Source organism: Mastomys coucha, unplaced genomic scaffold (genome assembly GCF_008632895.1).
Source record: "Mastomys coucha isolate ucsf_1 unplaced genomic scaffold, UCSF_Mcou_1 pScaffold5, whole genome shotgun sequence".
NCBI lineage: Eukaryota > Metazoa > Chordata > Mammalia > Rodentia > Muridae > Mastomys > Mastomys coucha.
Window position 1 is genome coordinate 83,944,652 of NW_022196911.1, and position 12,527 is coordinate 83,957,178.

The 12,527-nt window shown below is 49.5% G+C and overlaps 1 protein-coding gene across 2 annotated transcripts in view; it reads left to right on the plus strand.

Moving 5' to 3' along the window:
* The first annotated feature begins 1,222 nt into the window (after positions 1-1,222).
* The window catches only part of Cuedc1 (CUE domain containing 1), a 97,448-nt gene continuing 86,143 nt past the window's right edge, over positions 1,223-12,527 (plus strand). For both annotated transcript variants that reach the window (XM_031351275.1, XM_031351277.1), the window contains exon 1: positions 1,223-1,286. The gene's annotated coding sequence lies outside the window, so the exon portion shown is untranslated. The remainder of the gene's footprint in view (positions 1,287-12,527) is intronic.

Genomic DNA, 12,527 nt, shown 5'->3' on the forward strand with positions numbered 1-12,527 from the left:
ACAAGAGATTCTCAGAAATGAGGGTTCCTCTTAGGGTATCCTCAGATTCCACCTTGCTGAAGAAATTACCCTTGACATGCAAATGATGGAAACTCGGAGGCCTTGGTTTGTGGTTTTTACCATCTGTCTCTTGGGTGAGCCTGCCCAGCCTTCTCAGCAAAGATTGCAAGCCTCCAGAAGAGGAGAAGGCTGCTTGCAGGGCTCTACACACAAATGGGCAAGCTCTTCCAGGAGGAGGGTTTAGATTTTTCATAAGATGTTGCTTATTTGACCTTCCTCCTCTTTAGATTCCTTCTAGGCAGCCAGCCCCACTTCAAAGCAGGACTTGGTAATCATCCCCTTCGTTCCCTCTCTTCTCATCGCCAAATGAGTGCACAAAACCAAACCACTTGGAAAATTAGCCAAAGTTCATCGACCGTTTATTAAACCGTCTGTGGAATCCCTTATCGAGGCTCAGCAGCCTTCAAGTAATGGCGAATGTTGGGTGGAGATGTTAGTGGGTGGTAACTTTAGAGTGAACTGGCTGTGACTTTGATTTCCCTCATCAACTCCACAATTTCCTCTGGCCTCGATATTAGATTTTATTTCCCGATCCCTAACTCCACAGAGCTGCCACTTGCCCACACTCCTGGTGTCCCAAGACCCAGAGGTTCGTGCACCTTCTGCAACCCTCACTTGGGGGCTCCTGGTATATGTCTGCAAACTCTCAGGTCAGCCTTGCGTTTAGGTCCCCCTCTTTCCCAAATTTCCCATGCCTCAGGTCTCCTTGTTTTAACCTCTTAAGGTGCTCCCCAAGTCGGCAGAGCCCAAACGCACCGCACTCAGCCATAAAGGGAAGATCACGGGTCCTCAAGAGGAGCAATCCGTGCAGGAATGCACAGAGGGGACTGTCCCAATGTCCTCAGATGCCCCTTGTCCCTTATCCCTAGCCCCTTGCCCCTAATCCCTCGCAACCGCATTGGCTTCCCGACTCCTATTCCTGCTTCCCGTCCTGGGAAGAGGGTCTGGGGGTGTCGCAGCCTGAGCCCCGCCGCGCGCGCAACCCCGCTCCTCCCCGCGCGGCCCCACTTGTGGCCCCGCCGGCAGCTTCGCAGGGACAGCTGCATTTCTCGCCGCCCGCCGCTAGGAAGCCGGCCTCGCCTCGCTTTCTCCGCCTCCCGGCGCCCAGCCGCGCCGCCGCGCCACCGAGCCGGGCCCGCCGCCGCCGCCGCCGCCGCGGGACCGCGCCCCTCCCCCGCCGCCCGGCCCCAGCGGCCCCGCGGGAGCGGACGCGCGTGCGGTGCTCGGTAAGACCCCGATTCGCTCTCGCCGCCCCTGGCGCGGGCTCTCGGGCGCCGCGCTGCACCCGGGCCCGGTGGCCCCACCTTCCCCGGGAGCATCGCCGAGGCGCGGCCGCGAGGGCCGGGCCGTCGCGAGTTTGAGTCCTCGCGGGGTGGCCACGGCTGCCCGGGAGCCCGCGGCAGGTCCCCGGCCGCCTTCCCTAGGCGGCTGCCCGCCTCGTCCCCGGTCCCGGGCGCAGGGGGCGTGCGGAGCCCGGGGCCGCGATCCGAGGGGTGGTCGCCGGCCAGCCGACGCCGCGGGGAAAGGACGCGAGGCCTTGGGGAGCCTGCTCGTCCCGGGTCTCTGCTCCCCGGTTTCCCCGCTTTGTGTGGACACCCTCCCGGCTTCGCCCCGGCTTGGGGGCGCAGCCTGAATGGCGATGGCGAGGCGGGGGCCTGGGCTGGGAGCTGAACTCCTTTTAGGGGGAGGGGAGAATCGTTTCCTGCTCCCGCCGTGGTCACGGGTCGGCTCAGTCTTTTCTGGTCCCACCCGGTCCCCTGGGAGCTGCGTCTCTCCGCGACCCGGCTGGAGAAAGTTCAGAATGCGCTGTCCCCGCCCCTGCTCCCCCGCCCCTCGGACTCTAAGTGCCTGGGGCGCTGAGCTCCAGGGGGCCGGGGCTTGCCTTTATTCCTTCCGCGCTCTTGGGTTTCTCCCTGAATGATTGGTAGCTCGGCACCCCAGCATGGGCTTGGCCATTTTCTCCCCTTAATAAAAAGTTTTAGTTTCAAGAAATTTATACTGCTATTAAATGCCTGGAGAGGGTGTTTTAAGGAAGAGAGATTTTAGATTTCTTTTATTTGTTTATTTATTTATGGTAAGAATAGACGCGGGGGGGGGCGGATAATTGGGAAGATAGTGATGAGACACCCTAGAGGTGATGTCGGATAGAAGACTATGAGCCTTGATCTCCACCTGTTCCTCAGGTAGCCTGAAACCTGGGAAATAGTCCTTGCAAAACCCTGAGCCATCTAGCCCAGGAGAAGGGGTTCTGGAGTTGCTCTGGGCCTCCCAGCCCTGCTGGTCTTTAACAGGCTGATGGAATTAACTACGCTGTTTGAAGGACGTGTGTGTGATACTAGGAGTCTCCTTATACATGTCTTCTCATTATGAAAGTTTGGCCCCTGCTGGATCACATGTGAAGTGGGACCTCCATTTGAATGGAGGATGGCACTTTTGTGCAGCTGGATGGGGCCACCAGAGGTTCATCCAGTAGGGTTGATTGGAAATCACCCGTCCACACTCTCCTGCTGGAGTAGGAGACCAGGAAACAGCTGGGTACAGTCTTGAAAAGCAGAGAGGCTCTGGCCGGTAAGGGTAGCTCAGGGCTGGTCAGAGATGGAGAAGACCAAGGATGAGAGTTAGACCAAGGGCCTCTCTGGAATCTAGTGAAAGCTGTGGTGACACACGCACAGGTGCTGGAGCGATTCATGTGCTCTGCCAGAAGGGTACCCAGAAGGAGTTAGGGTTCTAATTAAGACCCCTGTGTTAGAGTTTTCGATCTAGTTCGGACCTTTTGGAGCAGATTCCTCCTTTGTGGCTAGTTAGTAAATAATCCCAGGGAGGCCAAAGTAGAAATATTGTGAGGTTCTTTCTCATGCCACTTTGAACTTGTGGCCATGGAGACCTGGAAGCTCTGGCTCAGCTCCCAGCTCCCTCCAGTTAACTCTAGAGGACAGGGGCAATTGAGGTGGCCGTTCTCCCAGGATCGAGTTTGCTGTCTGTTTGGTGGGTAGGCCCTAGGCACCGTGTTAGGACCACAGGGCTATTGAATTTGAGGGAAACAAAAGGACAAGTGTGGGTAAGTAGAGGAGACATGTTTTTTGGGAGATGCTGTTTGTCCTAGGGACATGAGGAGCCTTGTGGAGAGCATGTGTAAGTGTGGAAGGAGAATCTTCCGGGCAAGCCTTGGAGCAGACTTCCCCAAGAAAACAGTCTGGGTGTTTGCAGTTCTTTCCATATCTTGAATCTTCAGAACACAAGTGGAGGACAGACAAGCTACTGGGACTCATCTGTGGAGCTTACCCAAAGATGGTGGTTCTGCAATTCTTACCCATAATGCTCTGGATACTGGGCTGCTGGGGTGCTGTGCAGGTGTCTGTTCATCTATACCTGCTTAGGATCTGGAGGAACCTAGGAGCTTCCATGTCAGGCTTCTCTGCCTCAGGACTGAGGAGTCTTTCTGGGGCTCACACCACCTCTGAAGGACCAGAGCACCCAAATGTCCTGGTTTTGTTGTTGTTTTGTTTTGTTTTGTTTTTTGAGACAGGGTTTCTCTGTGTAGCCCTGGCTGTCCTGGAACTCACTTTGTAGACCAGGCTGGCCTTGAACTCAGAAATCCCCCTGCCTCTGCCTCCCAAGTGCTGGGATTAAAGGCATGTGCCACCACTTCCCGGCCCAAATGTCCTTTTAATGAGGCTGCTAACATTGTCTTTAAAGCCAGTCACAAACAGCAAATGCAGAAACAAGGGTTGGAAATGGAACTCCCATCTCAGGAAATCCAACACTGGCATTTTTGGTTTTAGTGTGATAAGAAGTTCTGACTCTATGGATCTAACCTGCAGCCCGCCACATCCCATATCATCCAGCGCATGGGGAGTTCTCTTTAGCTAGTGAGTACTTGGTGTACAGAAACATCCAGTTTTTCCTTCAGAGTTCCCTAAAGTCACCCTGCTGTTACTAAGCAACAGAGCTGAGAATTTCTCAGAGCCTTGGGCTCACCTCTGACCAGGCAAAGCAAGCTGGAGCAGGAGGTGCCTGGGGTTTGCTGGCTCTTGTATCATGACAAGTAACAGTTAGGTCTGAGGACCCAAAGTGACTGTGGTCTAGCAGTCCCTGATATGGGAGTTGGGAGATGCTTGGTGGCATGCAAGGCTCTTGTGGCAGGTTCACCTTCCCTTGTGGCCAGGATTTCTGCTGAAGCTGTCTCTGGCTATCGGATATTGGTGGGTAGACTCAAGACGTGAATTGCTTCGGCTACTCTGCTGTCCAGACCTCTCTGCTTCCAGCCCCCAGAAATACTGCTCATGTGCCCGAGCAATGTAGTTAAAGCAACTGAAGTTCTCATCTTCAAAAGAAGTCATGAGGCTGAGATGCAGCTCAGCTGGTAGAGTGTTAGTGTACCTTCCTAGCACGCACAAAACCCAAGGTTCAATCCCCAGCATCCTATAAACTGGGTATGGTGGCATAAGCTTGTTATCCAAGCCCTGGGGACGTGAAGGCAAAAGGATCAGAAGTTTAAGGTCATCCTTGGCTACATAGAGAGTTTGAGACTAGCCTGGGTTATGTTACACCCTGTCTCAAAAAAAAAATTTTTTTTAAAAAATAAACTGGGCATTGGTGGCTCACGCCTTTAGTCCCAGCACTTGGGAGGCAGAGGCAGGCGGATTTCTGAGTTCAAGGCCAGCCTGGTCTACAGAGTGAGTTTCCAGGACAGCTAGGACTACACAGAGAAACCCTGTCTCGAAAAACCAAAAAAAAAAAGAAAAAAGAAAAAGAAAAGAAAAAAAAGAAAAGAAAGAAAGGAAAAAGAAAAGAAAGAAAGAAAGACAAAAAAGAAAAACCGAAGCAAACCAAACCCCGAAACCAAAGCAAACCATAAACCCATTCATAAACAATAGATGGAGTAATTGCTTAGGAACATAATTCCCTTCTTAAAGAAAACATACAGCACTGCTTTTCTATTATGGGGTTGTCAGGGATCTTCAAGGAGTTCTTATCTGGATACGGATGTCCAACCTTCACTTCAGGAAGCCATCGAGCCATTTTTATGCCCATTTCTACTAAGAAATCTTCAGCCGGGCGGTGGTGGTGCGGGCCTTTAATCCCAGCACTTGGGAGGCAGAGGCAGGCGGATTTCTGAGTTCGAGGCCAGCCTGGACTACAGAGTGAGTTCCAGGACAGCCAGGGCTACACAGAGAAACCCTGTCTCGAAAAAACAAACAAACAAACAAACAAACAAACAGAAATCTTCAATGGTTTGGTTTGGGTTTGTGATGCTGGAAATTGGATTTAGGGCTTTGCCCATGCTAACTAAGCGCATGCTCTACCACTGAGTTCCACCCCCTAGCACCATGGCTTCCAGGAGTCCCAGTACTTAGTTAGACATCCCTGCGGGGCTCTCGATCTGATGCTGAAGCTTTATAAGTGCTTCCGCATGTCATTCTTAGAAGGTGTCGGAGGATGTCTCAAATTTGCGCCCGACGGAGTGAGTTCCTTTGATAGTTGCTGTTATTTCTGCATGTGGGCTCAAGAGCTCCTCTAATACTTGCTGCTAAGGAAATAATCTTTGGTCAAAACTGTAGAGGCTGGGACAGATGTGGTGTTGGGGGAGGGCACAGTAAGTGGAGGTGTATGGTTGCTGAAATGTCAGAGTGAAATAGGAATTGTGAAATGACTCAGTAGGGTTGAATGGCTTTCCTTTTAATGTTAACGTTGGTCTCGAGGGATAAGGCACTTAGTGAGGGTGTGGCAAGGTAGGCAAGTTAAGAGTGGAGTAGAATAGCTAGTAAGTTCCATGGCCTGGAACTTGCTATGCAGACCAGGCTGGCCTCAACTCAGATATCCACATGCTTCTGCTTGATGGTGTATGTGTATGTGTGTATATTTTGTTTTGGGTTTTTTTTTTGTTGTTGTTGTTTTTTGGTTTGTTTTGGTTTTGAGACAGGGTTTCTCTGTGTAGCTCTGGCTGTCCTGGAACTCACTCTGTAGACTAGGCTGGCCTCGAACTCAGAAATCCGCCTGCCTCTGCCTCCCAAGTGCTGGGACTAAAGGCGTGCGCCACCACTGCCCAGCATGTGTTTTGTTTTGTTTTAAAGAAAATTGTTAAAGATTCATCCATTTTATGTGTCTGAGTGTTTTCGTTGCGTGTACACCACTGTGCCCCTGAAACTACAGTTATGGATACTTGTGAGTTACCATGGGTGCTAGGAACGGAAATTAGGTCCTCTACAAGAGCAACAATTGCTCTTAACTACTGAGCCATCCCTTCAGTGCATACTATGTGTTCTTAATTCTCAGGCTAGAAAGATGGCTCAGTGGTTAGGAGTACTAGGTTTCTCATGAGGTTCCGTGAGATGGCATTCATTTCTCAGGTGAGGAAACAGAGACCTAAGAGGTAGCAAGAGGCTAAATAACTTGCCTGAGGTCAAGTCTCTCAAAGTGACAGAGTTGGGGTAGGTGGGGGGTAAGGCCACTGTGATGTACTCAAGGTCTGCCAATGCAGTGGCCAGTCATTGGGATAGGTCTGGTAGGTTCTGCTTAATGCATTTGCTAAGAGCTGCTGGCCAAGCGAACCAGTGAGACCTGACCTAGAGCACAAAGCTCACCAAGGCCCTGTCCTCAAGAGGCCTGCACTTCAGTAGCAGGATAAACATTAGTCTAGTGTTTCAGTCACCCGGGCAAGGGCTGTGAGGAGATGAAACACTGGGGCTGGGGGTGTAGCTCAGGGGTTGACTGCTGATATGAAGCTAGGAGAACCCATGCCCAGCGTCCATAAAATGAAAACAGGGTGAAACACTGAGAAGGGGGTAATTGTCAGTCAGAAGAGCTTCTAGAGCAGACAAGACTTGTTGGGGGAGGGGACTTTTGCATGGAGTTCGGATAAGTGGCAATTGTCTTCCAGGCACTGGATCTGGCCCCAGCATGGTCCTGCTCTGAGATGCTAGTACAGCCCTGTGGCTGGCCTGTGGCATGTGAGACATGTTAGGTGTTTTTTTGTTTTTGTTTTTGTTTTTGATCCTGTAAAGTCTTTGCCAGGTGAGGCAGGAACCCTGCAATGTGGTCAACTTCCTGGATACATGGATACATATTGGGGTTGTTTTTTGTCCTTGCGATATTTGTTTTGTTTCTTATTTTTGGTTGTTATTTATTTTATTATATTTTATGTATGTAAGTACACTGTCCCTGTCTTCAGACACACCAGAAGAAGGCATCAGATGTCATTACAGATAGTTGTGTGTCACCATGTGGTTGCTGGGAATTGAACTCAGGACCTCTAGAAGAGCAATAGGAGCTTGCTGACCAATCTCTTTAGCACCTTTGTTGTTATTGTTAAGATGGTGTTTCATTTTAGCCCAGGTTGACCTGAAACTTACTAGATTGGCCTAGATTGGCCTTGAAGTCATACACTCTTCCTAGCTCCGCCTCCTAAGTGTTGGGACTATAAAGTAAGCTACTATGCCAAGCTTGAATTTGTTTTGTTTTGTTTTGTTTTGTTTTGTTTTTGAGACATAGTCTCACTTTGTACACCAAAGTGGCCTGGAACTCACTCTGTAGCCTAGCCTGAGCTTCACTCCTTTTGCCTCTTCCCTTCTCTAAAGTGTTGGGCTTATAGACATTAGCCACCATGCCTGACTGCTTTTCGTGGTTTTTCTCCCCCTTCACTTCCCTTTCTCCCTCTTGCTCCAGCCTCTGCTCACTCACCCTATAGGTTTCTTGTTGATGTTGTTGTTTCTCATTATGGGTGGTTGTGAGCCACCCTGTGGTTGCTGGGATTTGAACTCATGACCTCCAGAAGAGCAGTCAGTGCTCTTAACCGCTGAGCCATCTCACCAGCCCATGGTTTTTCTTTTTCATGATTATTTTTATTTCTGTGTACGGATGTTTTGCCTGCATGTATGTTGGTCCACCACATTGGTGCCTGCTGCCTGCAGATGCCAAGAGAGGGCCTTCTAGTTCTTGGAACTGGAGTTACAGATGGTTGTTAGCAACCACGTGGGTGCTGGAAATCAATCTGGAAGAGCTGCCAGTGCTCATAGCTGCTGGGCCAACGATTCTCCAGGCTGGTTTTTGTGGTCTTCAATAGCCAAACAACAGTTACTTCTCAGGATGCCTTCAGTGAGCACACGGAAGAGGCAGACGTCTCACAAGCTTTGATGGTAAGAACACAGCTGTTCACTAGACAGAGGACCAGAGGTGAATGGATTTAAATTGCAGAAGGGGGATGTGAAGAAAATAGAGGGAGGATGTTCCAGATAAGCTGAGACGAGCAAGAAAAGTGACTCACTGGAGCAGAGGGGAACACCCTACCCCCACCTCCAAAAGGCTTAGGAAATAGGAACAAGATTCATTTATCTTTGTGGCTTAAGACGTTCATCTGCAGACGGGAAGATGAAGTGGAAGTCCCTAGAGGTCCATACCTACTCAGTGACAGAGGGATGAAAACTGGAATTTTTGAGGTAGAAGGATATTCAAATCTGGCTTAACCTCTCCCTGTGCTGTGGAGTCCTTGAAGAATGTTGCATGACAGAGGGTGGTCTGGCCATGAATTTAGAGTCCAGACATAAATCCTACCTGCTCAGCAACTGGAATTCATGCCTTGCCTGAGTCCCTGCGATAGGCATGCTCTCTGGGAGTGACCTGCAACCACATAGGATGGAGTCCAAGCCTTGGGGAAAGAGACAAGGAAAGCCGGAAGTAACTGGACATTTGTCAGTAACTGGCTGCAGAATCATCCGCCTATTCAAAAGGCAATTTCCCTTGAGGCTTCTGGGTTATTGACTTCACTTTCTAGTCCGTACAGGGACAGGGGCCCTCAGTAAACTCTGTAGAAGGAATGAGCAAACAGTAGCTAATCCAAGTTAATTCTCTGTGACCACTTACTTGCTGGGCCTATGGTACAGTCATTTCATGATTACTCCCACTGGCAGAAAAGGATCGTGATAGGCTGAGGGGCAAGGACAAGGTTAACAAAGTACATCTGGAGAGCCTTCTCAAAATGCGTAATTCTTCCAAAGATCATCAAGGGCAGGCATGTTCACTTATTATGGCTTTTTTCCTTTCCCCCCTCACCCCCGCCTCAAACATAAAAGGCTTCAACGTTTAGGGAAAACATGCATTATGACAATCTCAGCACATTTAACAAGATAGCTACAGACGTCTCAGAAGAAAACAGACTTGCTCTCAAAAGGGACTCAATTAAGAATAAATAAGACTGGGCACAGTGGCACATGCCTTTAATCCTAACACTTGGGGGGCGGAGGCAGGCAGATGGATTTCTGTGAGGTTGAGGCCAGCCTGGCCTATGTAGTGAATTCCAGGACAGTCGGAGCTAAATTAATCAGGGAGGCATGGTGGTGCATGTCTGTAATCCATAACTACAACTCCAGGGGGATCTGATGCCTCTGACCTCAATGGGCATCTGTACTTATGTGCACGCACACACAACACACACACACACACACGCACACACACCAATTTAAGTATTTTTTTAACAGCAGGGCTGGAGAGATGGCTCAGCAGTTAAGAGCTTTGCCTTTTCCAAAGCTGGATTTGGAGCTTGGCTCAGGCAAAGGTGCTTTGTGGTTGTGTAGGGTGACCGGGAACAGGAAATGATTTCACTTGGTTTGGGTCTGAGATTGGCTTCAATTCCAGGCTGTACCAGGAGCTGAGTGCTCTGAGAGTCAGGGAGAGGCCCACTGGGAGGGGATTTTCCTGTTATCTGTGTGCAGGAGTGGCAAGGTGGGTGGACAGGGCATTCCTGGGCTGAGCTGGAGAAAGAGGTGAATCTGAGATGGAGCCAGAAAGCAGCAATGAGTGACTGGAAGCTGGGCTGGCACAATTGGTGGTGAGGGTTAAGTGGGCATATGACGATATATGTGCAGGCCAGAAGCCCACGGTATAAGACAAGAAAGCCACAGGCTTAGGCCGTAGGGAAATCTTACCCACAAATGACCTGGGTGAGGTAGCTTCCCCACAAGCAGGTGGAGAAAGCAAGCTCAGCATGGTAAAAGGTCAATTACATCTTGTGCTGGCATCTTTAAGACTAGCCCCTTCTGGTCTACAGAGATGGCCTAGCAGCTAAGAGTATTCTCTGTTCTTCCAAGAGAACCCGATTCCCAACTCCTGTGTCAGATGGCTCACAAGCACTAGAGAAATCAGATTCACTCTCTAGCCTCTGAGGACACACGTGTGGCATGCTATCACACACACACTCTCTCTCTCATCCTCTCTCTCTTTCTCTTTCTCTCTCTCCCTCCCCTTCCCTCCCCCTCACACACACAGAGGGTTTTTTTTGTTTTGTTTTGTTTTTTAGATATTTATGTGTATGATTGTTTGCCTGATGGATATATGTGTACCACATATGCTTAGTGCCCTTGGAGACAAGAGAACATTAGATTCCCTCAAACTGGAGTTGTGGGCAGCTGTGTAGGAGCTGGGGACTGATCTTGGGTCCTCTGCAAGAGCAGAGAGTGCTCTTTACCTGCCGAAGCATTTCTCCATGCTTTTCTTAAAATATAACTTTTTAAAGATTTATTTTATTTGTATGTATGTGTGAACATACAAAGGTATGTATGTATGTGCACCATATGTATACAGGGGTCCTTGGAGTAGAAAAGAGATTGAATTCCTTGGAGCTGGAGTAAAAACTGCTTATGAGCCACCAGGAGTTCTCCAGAAGAGCAATCCATGCTCCTAACCTCTGTTCCATCTCTCTAAGCTTTGAATTAAAAAAAAAAAGGGGGGGGGGAAACACCTCTTCCATGGGACATAGTGGCACATACATACCTGTAGTCCTAATTCTCAGGAGGTTGATTAATCTGAAGCCATTCTGGGCTGTATAGTGAACTCCTGTCATGAACAAATATAACTAGCCTCTGATGGGTAACATTTTCTTGCATTTGACTCTCTTTATAAAAAAAAAAAAAAAAAAAGGCAAACGCGAGTCGAAGGAGTAATCGTTGTAGACTTGCAGACCTTTGCATGCTGCGGATCCTCTGAGACCTCAAGCTGTCAATTTTCCCAAGACAGTTTGGGGCCAGCCTGGTGGTTTCACAGAGACCATCATTACCCTAGGAAGTCAGAGGTTTTCTTCCTGCCTAGTTCTGGGTGAGGCATACAGAGATGTTTCTGTCCATCTTAGTAAGTTATAACATCCTGCATTTGATTTTTCACTTTCTTTCTTGAGACAGGGTTTCTCTGTGTAGCCCTGGCTGTGCTGAAACTTGTTCCATAGACCAGGCTGCTCTCAAACTCTGAGACCTACCTGCCTCTGCCTTCCGAGAGAGAGCTGGAATTAAAGGCATATGCCACCACCCCTTTCTTTCCTTCTCCTCCTCCCTCCCCCCTCCCCGACTTGATGAATTTAATCAGGATTGCTAGCATGAGCTTGTGTGTGTGTGTGTGTGTGTGTGTGTACCAGAGCACATGAAGCTTCCCAGTGGCTACACCACTGAAGAAAAGGACTCTTGCCCAGTCACCATTAACATCCACAGCTCCACAGCTCCTCAGCTCGTGCTGAGCCACCTCAGTCTTGAAGTGCAAGGTAAGCTTGCGACAGAGTATGTACAGAAGCCTTCTGTTAAGTGTTGACAGTGGACCCGGATGGAAGACATGGCTTGAACCCTTTGCTAGATTGAGTGAGGCCTGGGACATGAGGGCATCCTTGGGCTTAGATGGTTTCTTTCTGCACACACCATTGACTGGCATTCAGAGATTTCACCAGATTCTTTGCCTCTGCTGGGAAGTTTGGAGGTGTGTGTAGCTGTCTTCATTGAGTTCGCCTCAGACTGGGAGAATCCATACACAGAAGCAGCAGGGCGGCCTTTTAAGCATCAGGAAAATGCCCCTGTAGTTTGCTTGCTCTGAACCCAGGGTGAAGACAGTGCAGATGTTTTTAGAAATATATGGGTTTGGCAGACGCACATTTGTGAGAGACCATGCCTACACAAATGCTTCCCAAGTGATTTATGCTGACCTTTTACAGAATTGCTGACAGCCCGGGACCCTCCCGAGAGAGTCTGAAACACTGGGGAAGCTGACTTGGGGCCCTCGCCTTGAGTTGTCTTCATCACTTTTGGAGGGTGGCAGGCATCCTTTCCCTAAGGGTGCTCTGGAGTGGTTTTTCCTAGAATATGAAAAAGAACAGAAATTAATTTTGCTTGGCAAGCCACACATCACTCCCTTGAGACACCCACTCCTTTCTGCTGCCTAGAGAGTGGAAACTGGATTTCGATGCTGAGGCCTGAGACTGCTCAGAGTTCCCTGCCAGAAAGGAGCCTGTTAATGCACAGGAGTTCTGAGTGTGCAGATTAGAGTGCACAGCAGAGCTGCTGCCGAAGCTTGGCTGTGGAAGGGCAGTGCGGTTCTCAGCAGGTCGCGTTGCCTTGTAATCTTGGGCTTTCCCCCTCTCCCTGTCTTTCTTTTTCTTTTTCTTCTTTCTTTTTTTCTTTTATTTCCTCTTTCTTTCTTTCTTTCTTTCTTTCTTTCTT